The following is a 15,927-nucleotide window of genomic DNA, read 5'->3' as shown; positions in this document are numbered from 1 at the left end:
ACTCACCTAGGTGTGACTCAATTCTCAGCATATAGCAGCACACACACACACCTTACTGTGACTCATGCAGACTCTACAGCACCAAATACACAACACTAACACAGGGCTGTGATTCAATGCACAGCCTATAACACCACACAGAGACACCCATTACTGTGACTCAAACCACAGCCTTTACATGCACATACACACACAAAGACACACTTTCTGTGACTCAATACACAGCCTACTGCAGCACACACACACACACAAACACAACCATCACTGTGACTCAATGCACCTCCTGTACCAGCTTACACACATACCTCACTGTGAATCAATGCACAGCCTATACAAGAACACACAAACACTCACACATACCTGACTGTGACTCAGTGAACCACCTATAGCAGCACCCACAAACACACACAAACATACATGATTCACTTGGACTCAATGCACTTCATATATCAGCACACACACACACACACACACATATATGACTCACTGACTCCTTGCACAGCCTGTACTGGCACACACACAAGTCTTACTGTGACTCAATGCAGAGTCTCCACCAGCATACAAACACATGGCTCACTGTGACACAATGTAATGCCTATGCCAGCACACACACACAGAGACGCATGCATGGCTCTCTCTGATACAATGCATGTACTATACCATCACAAACACACACACACACACACGCACAGTCACTGTGACACAATGCACAGCCTATACCACAACACCCATGCAAAGACACATATGCACGGCTCATTGTGACTCTATGAACACCCTATACTATCACATACACACATTCACACATGGCTCATTGTGAATCAGTGCACAGTCTGTAGTTCCAGGTATACACACACAGACACACACCTCAGTGACTCAATGCAAAGCCCATACCATCACACGCACACACACATACACACACAGCTCACTGTGAATCAGTGTACAGTCTTCAGCTCCATGTACATACACACACAACACACCTTAGTGAATCAATGCAGAGACCATACCAGCATACACACACACATACACACACCGGAGACTCAATGCTCTGCCTATTCCAGCACACACACACACGGCTCACTGTGGTTCAATACCAGCCTGTACCTGCACACACACACACTCTCACACACACCGCCGTGTGACTCAATGCAGATGATACCACCACACAGACACACAAACACACACAAACACCTCTCTGTGACTCAATGCCAAGCCCATACAAGTAAACAGACACACACAACAATGGCTCACTGAGACTCAATGAATAGCGTATAGTAGCACATACAAACACATGGCTCAATGTGAGTCAATGTATAGCCTATACCCGCACACACACACACAGAAACACACCTTAATATGGCTCAGTGTACAGCCTATAGCAGTACACACACACACATCTTACTGTGACTCATGCAGACTCTACAGCACCAAATACACAAACACTAACACAGGGCTGGGATTCAATGCACAGTCCATACCAGCAAAGGCACACACACCACACCACACTGTGACTCAATGTTCAGATTATACCAGCACACACACACGGCTCACTCTGTCCTAGTGCACAGAATATAACATCACACACACCCCCCACACTGTGACTCAATGCACAGCCTGTACCTACACATACACACACACACAGCTCACTGTGACAAAATATGCAGCCTATACCAGCACACACACACACACACCCTCAATGTTACACAATGGGCAGCCTATATCAGAACATGCAGACACACACACACATCACTCTGACTCACTGCACATCCTATACCAGTGCACTCACACACACACACATGGCTGACTGTGAATCAATGCACACTCTGTACCAGGACACACACACACACACACACATGGCTCCCTGTGACTTACTGCACAGGATATGCTAGCAGACATACACACACAGAGAAGCACATACGGCAAAATGTGAGTCAATCCACAGCCCATACCTCCACACACGCACACATACTGACACTCAAAAACACAGCTCAGTGTGATTCAATGCAAATCCTAAACTAGAAAGTGCACACACACAGACACAAACCTCCCTATGAATCAGTGCATAGCATATAACATCACACACATACACCTCACTGTGACTCAATGTGCTGCCTCTACCTGCACACACACACACAAAAAACTCAATATGACTCAATGAGCAGGCTGTACCAGCACACATATACACACATGTGCACACAGACCTCAGTGTGCCTCAATTGTCAGCCTATACCAGAACACACAGACACACACACCTCCCACTCTGACTCAATGCACAACCTATACCAGCGTGCACACACACTCACATGGCACAGTGAATCAAGGCACAATTTTACCAGCACATGCACACACACCTCAGAGTGATTCAAAGCTCAGCCTATACCAGCAAACACACACACACAAACACAGACATGCACAGATGCAGGCCTCACTGTGACTCAATGCACAGCCTATACCAGTACACACACACACACACCAACACGCACTCACACATGGCTCACTCGTACTCAATAAATCGCCTATACCAGCACACACACACACAGCGCACTGTGACTCAATGCAGTCTGTATCACCCACACTCACACACACACCCATGAGTCAATAAAGCCCATACCAGCACAATAAAGCCCATACCAGCACACAAACTCACATGCACACACACACACACGAGACTGTGACTCAAAACGCTTCCTGTACCAGCACACACACACACAAACACCTCACTGTGACTCAATGCACAGCCTATACGAGCACACACATACACACACAGCTCACAGTGACTCAATACAGAGTCTATACCAGCGCACACACAGACACACAGCCCACTCTGTCTCAACTGTCATCTAGTGCCAGCACACACACACACACAAACACACAAACACACACAGCCGTTCAGGTCAAAGTGGATAAAACCACAGTCCACACCATCACAGCACACACACACCGCACTACTCACTGTGACTCAATGCACAGTCTACACCAGCAAATACACACACACATACACAAACAACTCCCACACATTCAACTGTGACTCAGTGCTCTGACTATACCAGCTCCCCACACACACATGGTTCACTGTGACTCAGTGCACAGCAAATAACTGTACACACACACCCCTACACACACATATTGCTCAGTTTGACCTAACGAACAGTCTGTAACACCACATACACACATGCACACCTCAGTGACTCAATGTTCAGCCTGTACCATCACACACACACACGCATACACAAATACACGTACACACACTAATACGGCTCGCTGTGATTCAATGCACAGCCTATAACATCACACAGAGACACCCATCACTGTGACTCGAACTGCAGCTTGTACCTGCACATACGCACACAAAGACCCACCTTCTGTGACTCAATTCACAGCCTACTGCAGCATACACACAGAAAAACAACCATCACTGTGATTCAATGCACCGCCTATACCACCATACACACAGAGCTCACTGTGAATCAATGCACAGCCTATAGAAGAACACACAAACACTCACACATACCTGACTGTGACTCAGTGAACCACCTATAGCAGCACACACACACACACACAAACATACACTGCTCATTGGACTCAATGCACTGCCTAAACCAGCACACACACACACAAACACACACACACATATGACTCACTGACTCAATGCACAGCCTGTACTGGCACACACACAAGGCTTACTGTGACTCAATGCAGAGTCTACACCAGCATACAAACACATGGCTCACTGTGACTCAATGTAATGCCTATGCCAGCACACACACACAGAGACACATGCATGGCTCTCTCTGATTCAATGCACGTACTATACCATCACAAACACACACACACGCACAGTCACTGTGACACAACGCAGACCCTATACCACAACACCCATGCAAAGACACATATGCACGGCTCTTTGTGACTCTATGCACACCCTATACTATCACATACACACATTCACACATGGCTCATTGTGAATCAGTGCACAGTCTGTAGTTCCAGGTATACACACACAGACACACACCTCAGTGACTCAATGCAAAGCCCATACCATCACACACACACACACATACACACACAGCTCACTGTGAATCAGTGTACAGTCTTCAGCTCCATGTACATACACACACAACACACCTTAGTGAATCAATGCAGAGACCATACCAGCATACACACACACATACACACACCTGAGACTCAATGCTCTGCCTATTCCAGCACACACACACACACAGGCACACACACGGCTCACTGTCATTCAATACCAGCCTGTACCTGCACACACACACACTCTCACACACACCGCCGTGTGACTCAATGTAGATGATACCACCACACAGACACACAGACACACACACACACCTGTCTGAGACTCAATGCCAAGCCCATACAAGTAAACAGACACACAAAACAAAGGCTCACTGAGACTCAATGAACAGTGTATACTAGCACATACAAACACATGGCTCAATGTGAGTCAATGCATAGCCTATACCCGCACACACACACACAGAAACACACCTTAACATGTCTCAGTGTACAGACTATAGCAGTACACACACACACAAACACACACCGTTCAGTGATTCAATGCAAATCCCATATCAGCATACACATACACATACACTCACCTAGGTGTGACTCAATTCTCAGCATATAGCAGCACACACACACACCTTACTGTGACTCATGCAGACTCTACAGCACCAAATACACAACACTAACACAGGGCTGTGATTCAATGCACAGCCTATAACACCACACAGAGACACCCATTACTGTGACTCAAACCACAGCCTTTACATGCACATACACACACAAAGACACACTTTCTGTGACTCAATACACAGCCTACTGCAGCACACACACACACACAAACACAACCATCACTGTGACTCAATGCACCTCCTGTACCAGCTTACACACATACCTCACTGTGAATCAATGCACAGCCTATACAAGAACACACAAACACTCACACATACCTGACTGTGACTCAGTGAACCACCTATAGCAGCACCCACAAACACACACAAACATACATGATTCACTTGGACTCAATGCACTTCATATATCAGCACACACACACACACACACACATATATGACTCACTGACTCCTTGCACAGCCTGTACTGGCACACACACAAGTCTTACTGTGACTCAATGCAGAGTCTCCACCAGCATACAAACACATGGCTCACTGTGACACAATGTAATGCCTATGCCAGCACACACACACAGAGACGCATGCATGGCTCTCTCTGATACAATGCATGTACTATACCATCACAAACACACACACACACACACGCACAGTCACTGTGACACAATGCACAGCCTATACCACAACACCCATGCAAAGACACATATGCACGGCTCATTGTGACTCTATGAACACCCTATACTATCACATACACACATTCACACATGGCTCATTGTGAATCAGTGCACAGTCTGTAGTTCCAGGTATACACACACAGACACACACCTCAGTGACTCAATGCAAAGCCCATACCATCACACGCACACACACATACACACACAGCTCACTGTGAATCAGTGTACAGTCTTCAGCTCCATGTACATACACACACAACACACCTTAGTGAATCAATGCAGAGACCATACCAGCATACACACACACATACACACACCGGAGACTCAATGCTCTGCCTATTCCAGCACACACACACACGGCTCACTGTGGTTCAATACCAGCCTGTACCTGCACACACACACACTCTCACACACACCGCCGTGTGACTCAATGCAGATGATACCACCACACAGACACACAAACACACACAAACACCTCTCTGTGACTCAATGCCAAGCCCATACAAGTAAACAGACACACACAACAATGGCTCACTGAGACTCAATGAATAGCGTATAGTAGCACATACAAACACATGGCTCAATGTGAGTCAATGTATAGCCTATACCCGCACACACACACACAGAAACACACCTTAATATGGCTCAGTGTACAGCCTATAGCAGTACACACACACACATCTTACTGTGACTCATGCAGACTCTACAGCACCAAATACACAAACACTAACACAGGGCTGGGATTCAATGCACAGTCCATACCAGCAAAGGCACACACACCACACCACACTGTGACTCAATGTTCAGATTATACCAGCACACACACACGGCTCACTCTGTCCTAGTGCACAGAATATAACATCACACACACCCCCCACACTGTGACTCAATGCACAGCCTGTACCTACACATACACACACACACAGCTCACTGTGACAAAATATGCAGCCTATACCAGCACACACACACACACACCCTCAATGTTACACAATGGGCAGCCTATATCAGAACATGCAGACACACACACACATCACTCTGACTCACTGCACATCCTATACCAGTGCACTCACACACACACACATGGCTGACTGTGAATCAATGCACACTCTGTACCAGGACACACACACACACACACACATGGCTCCCTGTGACTTACTGCACAGGATATGCTAGCAGACATACACACACAGAGAAGCACATACGGCAAAATGTGAGTCAATCCACAGCCCATACCTCCACACACGCACACATACTGACACTCAAAAACACAGCTCAGTGTGATTCAATGCAAATCCTAAACTAGAAAGTGCACACACACAGACACAAACCTCCCTATGAATCAGTGCATAGCATATAACATCACACACATACACCTCACTGTGACTCAATGTGCTGCCTCTACCTGCACACACACACACAAAAAACTCAATATGACTCAATGAGCAGGCTGTACCAGCACACATATACACACATGTGCACACAGACCTCAGTGTGCCTCAATTGTCAGCCTATACCAGAACACACAGACACACACACCTCCCACTCTGACTCAATGCACAACCTATACCAGCGTGCACACACACTCACATGGCACAGTGAATCAAGGCACAATTTTACCAGCACATGCACACACACCTCAGAGTGATTCAAAGCTCAGCCTATACCAGCAAACACACACACACAAACACAGACATGCACAGATGCAGGCCTCACTGTGACTCAATGCACAGCCTATACCAGTACACACACACACACACCAACACGCACTCACACATGGCTCACTGGTACTCAATAAATCGCCTATACCAGCACACACACACACAGCGCACTGTGACTCAATGCAGTCTGTATCACCCACACTCACACACACACCCATGAGTCAATAAAGCCCATACCAGCACAATAAAGCCCATACCAGCACACAAACTCACATGCACACACACACACACGAGACTGTGACTCAAAACGCTTCCTGTACCAGCACACACACACACAAACACCTCACTGTGACTCAATGCACAGCCTATACGAGCACACACATACACACACAGCTCAGAGTGACTCAATACAGAGTCTATACCAGCGCACACACAGACACACAGCCCACTCTGTCTCAACTGTCATCTAGTGCCAGCACACACACACACACAAACACACAAACACACACAGCCGTTCAGGTCAAAGTGGATAAAACCACAGTCCACACCATCACAGCACACACACACCGCACTACTCACTGTGACTCAATGCACAGTCTACACCAGCAAATACACACACACATACACAAACAACTCCCACACATTCAACTGTGACTCAGTGCTCTGACTATACCAGCTCCCCACACACACATGGTTCACTGTGACTCAGTGCACAGCAAATAACTGTACACACACACCCCTACACACACATATTGCTCAGTTTGACCTAACGAACAGTCTGTAACACCACATACACACATGCACACCTCAGTGACTCAATGTTCAGCCTGTACCATCACACACACACACGCATACACAAATACACGTACACACACTAATACGGCTCGCTGTGATTCAATGCACAGCCTATAACATCACACAGAGACACCCATCACTGTGACTCGAACTGCAGCTTGTACCTGCACATACGCACACAAAGACCCACCTTCTGTGACTCAATTCACAGCCTACTGCAGCATACACACAGAAAAACAACCATCACTGTGATTCAATGCACCGCCTATACCACCATACACACAGAGCTCACTGTGAATCAATGCACAGCCTATAGAAGAACACACAAACACTCACACATACCTGACTGTGACTCAGTGAACCACCTATAGCAGCACACACACACACACACAAACATACACTGCTCATTGGACTCAATGCACTGCCTAAACCAGCACACACACACACAAACACACACACACATATGACTCACTGACTCAATGCACAGCCTGTACTGGCACACACACAAGGCTTACTGTGACTCAATGCAGAGTCTACACCAGCATACAAACACATGGCTCACTGTGACTCAATGTAATGCCTATGCCAGCACACACACACAGAGACACATGCATGGCTCTCTCTGATTCAATGCACGTACTATACCATCACAAACACACACACACGCACAGTCACTGTGACACAACGCAGACCCTATACCACAACACCCATGCAAAGACACATATGCACGGCTCTTTGTGACTCTATGCACACCCTATACTATCACATACACACATTCACACATGGCTCATTGTGAATCAGTGCACAGTCTGTAGTTCCAGGTATACACACACAGACACACACCTCAGTGACTCAATGCAAAGCCCATACCATCACACACACACACACATACACACACAGCTCACTGTGAATCAGTGTACAGTCTTCAGCTCCATGTACATACACACACAACACACCTTAGTGAATCAATGCAGAGACCATACCAGCATACACACACACATACACACACCTGAGACTCAATGCTCTGCCTATTCCAGCACACACACACACACAGGCACACACACGGCTCACTGTCATTCAATACCAGCCTGTACCTGCACACACACACACTCTCACACACACCGCCGTGTGACTCAATGTAGATGATACCACCACACAGACACACAGACACACACACACACCTGTCTGAGACTCAATGCCAAGCCCATACAAGTAAACAGACACACAAAACAAAGGCTCACTGAGACTCAATGAACAGTGTATACTAGCACATACAAACACATGGCTCAATGTGAGTCAATGCATAGCCTATACCCGCACACACACACACAGAAACACACCTTAACATGTCTCAGTGTACAGACTATAGCAGTACACACACACACAAACACACACCGTTCAGTGATTCAATGCAAATCCCATATCAGCATACACATACACATACACTCACCTAGGTGTGACTCAATTCTCAGCATATAGCAGCACACACACACACCTTACTGTGACTCATGCAGACTCTACAGCACCAAATACACAACACTAACACAGGGCTGTGATTCAATGCACAGCCTATAACACCACACAGAGACACCCATTACTGTGACTCAAACCACAGCCTTTACATGCACATACACACACAAAGACACACTTTCTGTGACTCAATACACAGCCTACTGCAGCACACACACACACACAAACACAACCATCACTGTGACTCAATGCACCTCCTGTACCAGCTTACACACATACCTCACTGTGAATCAATGCACAGCCTATACAAGAACACACAAACACTCACACATACCTGACTGTGACTCAGTGAACCACCTATAGCAGCACCCACAAACACACACAAACATACATGATTCACTTGGACTCAATGCACTTCATATATCAGCACACACACACACACACACACATATATGACTCACTGACTCCTTGCACAGCCTGTACTGGCACACACACAAGTCTTACTGTGACTCAATGCAGAGTCTCCACCAGCATACAAACACATGGCTCACTGTGACACAATGTAATGCCTATGCCAGCACACACACACAGAGACGCATGCATGGCTCTCTCTGATACAATGCATGTACTATACCATCACAAACACACACACACACACACGCACAGTCACTGTGACACAATGCACAGCCTATACCACAACACCCATGCAAAGACACATATGCACGGCTCATTGTGACTCTATGAACACCCTATACTATCACATACACACATTCACACATGGCTCATTGTGAATCAGTGCACAGTCTGTAGTTCCAGGTATACACACACAGACACACACCTCAGTGACTCAATGCAAAGCCCATACCATCACACGCACACACACATACACACACAGCTCACTGTGAATCAGTGTACAGTCTTCAGCTCCATGTACATACACACACAACACACCTTAGTGAATCAATGCAGAGACCATACCAGCATACACACACACATACACACACCGGAGACTCAATGCTCTGCCTATTCCAGCACACACACACACGGCTCACTGTGGTTCAATACCAGCCTGTACCTGCACACACACACACTCTCACACACACCGCCGTGTGACTCAATGCAGATGATACCACCACACAGACACACAAACACACACAAACACCTCTCTGTGACTCAATGCCAAGCCCATACAAGTAAACAGACACACACAACAATGGCTCACTGAGACTCAATGAATAGCGTATAGTAGCACATACAAACACATGGCTCAATGTGAGTCAATGTATAGCCTATACCCGCACACACACACACAGAAACACACCTTAATATGGCTCAGTGTACAGCCTATAGCAGTACACACACACACATCTTACTGTGACTCATGCAGACTCTACAGCACCAAATACACAAACACTAACACAGGGCTGGGATTCAATGCACAGTCCATACCAGCAAAGGCACACACACCACACCACACTGTGACTCAATGTTCAGATTATACCAGCACACACACACGGCTCACTCTGTCCTAGTGCACAGAATATAACATCACACACACCCCCCACACTGTGACTCAATGCACAGCCTGTACCTACACATACACACACACACAGCTCACTGTGACAAAATATGCAGCCTATACCAGCACACACACACACACACCCTCAATGTTACACAATGGGCAGCCTATATCAGAACATGCAGACACACACACACATCACTCTGACTCACTGCACATCCTATACCAGTGCACTCACACACACACACATGGCTGACTGTGAATCAATGCACACTCTGTACCAGGACACACACACACACACACACATGGCTCCCTGTGACTTACTGCACAGGATATGCTAGCAGACATACACACACAGAGAAGCACATACGGCAAAATGTGAGTCAATCCACAGCCCATACCTCCACACACGCACACATACTGACACTCAAAAACACAGCTCAGTGTGATTCAATGCAAATCCTAAACTAGAAAGTGCACACACACAGACACAAACCTCCCTATGAATCAGTGCATAGCATATAACATCACACACATACACCTCACTGTGACTCAATGTGCTGCCTCTACCTGCACACACACACACAAAAAACTCAATATGACTCAATGAGCAGGCTGTACCAGCACACATATACACACATGTGCACACAGACCTCAGTGTGCCTCAATTGTCAGCCTATACCAGAACACACAGACACACACACCTCCCACTCTGACTCAATGCACAACCTATACCAGCGTGCACACACACTCACATGGCACAGTGAATCAAGGCACAATTTTACCAGCACATGCACACACACCTCAGAGTGATTCAAAGCTCAGCCTATACCAGCAAACACACACACACAAACACAGACATGCACAGATGCAGGCCTCACTGTGACTCAATGCACAGCCTATACCAGTACACACACACACACACCAACACGCACTCACACATGGCTCACTCGTACTCAATAAATCGCCTATACCAGCACACACACACACAGCGCACTGTGACTCAATGCAGTCTGTATCACCCACACTCACACACACACCCATGAGTCAATAAAGCCCATACCAGCACAATAAAGCCCATACCAGCACACAAACTCACATGCACACACACACACACGAGACTGTGACTCAAAACGCTTCCTGTACCAGCACACACACACACAAACACCTCACTGTGACTCAATGCACAGCCTATACGAGCACACACATACACACACAGCTCACAGTGACTCAATACAGAGTCTATACCAGCGCACACACAGACACACAGCCCACTCTGTCTCAACTGTCATCTAGTGCCAGCACACACACACACACAAACACACAAACACACACAGCCGTTCAGGTCAAAGTGGATAAAACCACAGTCCACAGCATCACAGCACACACACACCGCACTACTCACTGTGACTCAATGCACAGTCTACACCAGCAAATACACACACACATACACAAACAACTCCCACACATTCAACTGTGACTCAGTGCTCTGACTATACCAGCTCCCCACACACACATGGTTCACTGTGACTCAGTGCACAGCAAATAACTGTACACACACACCCCTACACACACATATTGCTCAGTTTGACCTAACGAACAGTCTGTAACACCACATACACACATGCACACCTCAGTGACTCAATGTTCAGCCTGTACCATCACACACACACACGCATACACAAATACACGTACACACACTAATACGGCTCGCTGTGATTCAATGCACAGCCTATAACATCACACAGAGACACCCATCACTGTGACTCGAACTGCAGCTTGTACCTGCACATACACACACAAAGACCCACCTTCTGTGACTCAATTCACAGCCTACTGCAGCATACACACAGAAAAACAACCATCACTGTGATTCAATGCACCGCCTATACCACCATACACACAGAGCTCACTGTGAATCAATGCACAGCCTATAGAAGAACACACAAACACTCACTCACACATACCTGACTGTGACTCAGTGAACCACCTATAGCAGCACACACACACACACACAAACATACACTGCTCATTGGACTCAATGCACTGCCTAAACCAGCACACACACACACAAACACACACACACATATGACTCACTGACTCAATGCACAGCCTGTACTGGCACACACACAAGGCTTACTGTGACTCAATGCAGAGTCTACACCAGCATACAAACACATGGCTCACTGTGACTCAATGTAATGCCTATGCCAGCACACACACACAGAGACACATGCATGGCTCTCTCTGATTCAATGCACGTACTATACCATCACAAACACACACACACGCACAGTCACTGTGACACAATGCACAGCCTATACCACAACACCCATGCAAAGACACATATGCACGGCTCTTTGTGACTCTATGAACACCCTATACTATCACATACACACATTCACACATGGCTCATTGTGAATCAGTGCACAGTCTGTAGTTCCAGGTATACACACACAGACACACACCTCAGTGACTCAATGCAAAGCCCATACCATCACACACACACACACATACACAGCTCACTGTGAATCAGTGTACAGTCTTCAGCTCCATGTACATACACACACAACACACCTTAGTGAATCAATGCAGAGACCATACCAGCATACACACACACATACACACACCGGAGACTCAATGCTCTGCCTATTCCAGCACACACACACACACAGGCACACACACGGCTCACTGTGGTTCAATACCAGCCTGTACCTGCACACACACACACTCTCACACACACCGCCGTGTGACTCAATGCAGATGATACCACCACACAGACACACAGACACACACACACACCTGTCTGAGACTCAATGCCAAGCCCATACAAGTAAACAGACACACAAAACAAAGGCTCACTGAGACTCAATGAACAGTGTATACTAGCACATACAAACACATGGCTCAATGTGAGTCAATGCATAGCCTATACCCGCACACACACACACAGAAACACACCTTAACATGGCTCAGTGTACAGACTATAGCAGTACACACACACACAAACACACACCGCTCAGTGATTCAATGCAAATCCCATATCAGCATACACATACACATACACTCACCTAGGTGTGACTCAATTCTCAGCATATAGCAGCACACACACACACCTTACTGTGACTCATGCAGACTCTACAGCACCAAATACACAACACTAACACAGGGCTGTGATTCAATGCACAGCCTATAACACCACACAGAGACACCCATCACTGTGACTCAAACCGCAGCCTGTACATGCACATACACACACAAAGACCCACTTTCTGTGACTCAATACACAGCCTACTGCAGCACACACACACACACAAACACAACCATCACTGTGACTCAATGCACCTCCTGTACCAGCTTACACACATGCCTCACTGTGAATCAATGCACAGCCTATACAAGAACACACAAACACTCACACATACCTGACTGTGACTCAGTGAACCACCTATAGCAGCACCCACAAACACACACAAACATACATGATTCACTTGGACTCAATGCACTTCATATATCAGCACACACACACACACACATATATGACTCACTGACTCCTTGCACAGCCTGTACTGGCACACACACAAGTCTTACTGTGACTCAATGCAGAGTCTCCACCAGCATACAAACACATGGCTCACTGTGACACAATGTAATGCCTATGCCAGCACACACACACAGAGACGCATGCATGGCTCTCTCTGATACATTGCATGTACTATACCATCACAAACACACACACACACACGCACAGTCACTGTGACACAATGCAGACCCTATACCACAACACCCATGCAAAGACACATATGCACGGCTCATTGTGACTCTATGAACACCCTATACTATCACATACACACATTCACACATGGCTCATTGTGAATCAGTGCACAGTCTGTAGTTCCAGGTATACACACACAGACACACACCTCAGTGACTCAATGCAAAGCCCATACCATCACACACACACACACATACACACACAGCTCACTGTGAATCAGTGTACAGTCTTCAGCTCCATGTACATACACACACAACACACCTTAGTGAATCAATGCAGAGACCATACCAGCATACACACACACATACACACACCTGAGACTCACACACACACACGGCTCACTGTGGTTCAATACCAGCCTGTACCTGCACACACACACACTCTCACACACACCGCCGTGTGACTCAATGCAGTTTATACCACCACACAGACACACAAACACACACAAACACCTCTCTGTGACTCAATGCCAAGCCCATACAAGTAAACAGACACACACAACAATGGCTCACTGAGACTCAATGAATAGCATATAGTAGCACATACAAACACATGGCTCAATGTGAGTCAATGCATAGCCTATACCCGCACACACACACACAGAAACACAGCTTAATATGGCTCAGTGTACAGCCTATAGCAGTACACACACACACATCTTACTGTGACTCATGCAGACTCTACAGCACCAAATACACAAACACGAACACAGGACTGGGATTCAATGCACAGTCCATACCAGCAAAGGCACACACACCACACCACACTGTGACTCAATGTTCAGATTATACCAGCACACACAAACGGCTCACTCTGTCCTAGTGCACAGAATATAACATCACACACACACCCCACACTGTGACTCAATGCACAGCCTGTACCTACACATACACACACACACAGCTCACTGTGACAAAATATGCAGCCTATACCAGCACACACACACACACACCCTCAATGTTACACAATGGTCAGCCTATATCAGAACATGCAGACACACACACACAGCACTCTGACTCACTGCACATCCTATACCAGTGCACTCACACACACACACACATGGCTGACTGTGAATCAATGCACACTCTGTACCAGGACACACACACACACACACATGGCTCCCTGTGACTCAGTGGACAGGATATGCCAGCAGACATACACACACAGAGAAGCAGATACGGCAAAATGTGAGTCAATCCACAGCCCATACCTCCACACACGCACACATACTGACACTCAAAAACACAGCTCAGTGTGATTCAATGCAAATCCTAAACTAGAAAGTGCACACACACAGACACAAACCTCCCTATGAATCAGTGCATAGCATATAACATCACACACATACACCTCACTGTGACTCAATGTGCTGCCTCTACCTGCACAC

This window comes from Pseudorca crassidens, chromosome Y (genome assembly GCF_039906515.1).
Source record: "Pseudorca crassidens isolate mPseCra1 chromosome Y, mPseCra1.hap1, whole genome shotgun sequence".
Lineage (NCBI taxonomy): Eukaryota > Metazoa > Chordata > Mammalia > Artiodactyla > Delphinidae > Pseudorca > Pseudorca crassidens.
Note: the sequence above shows the minus strand (reverse complement) of the source record.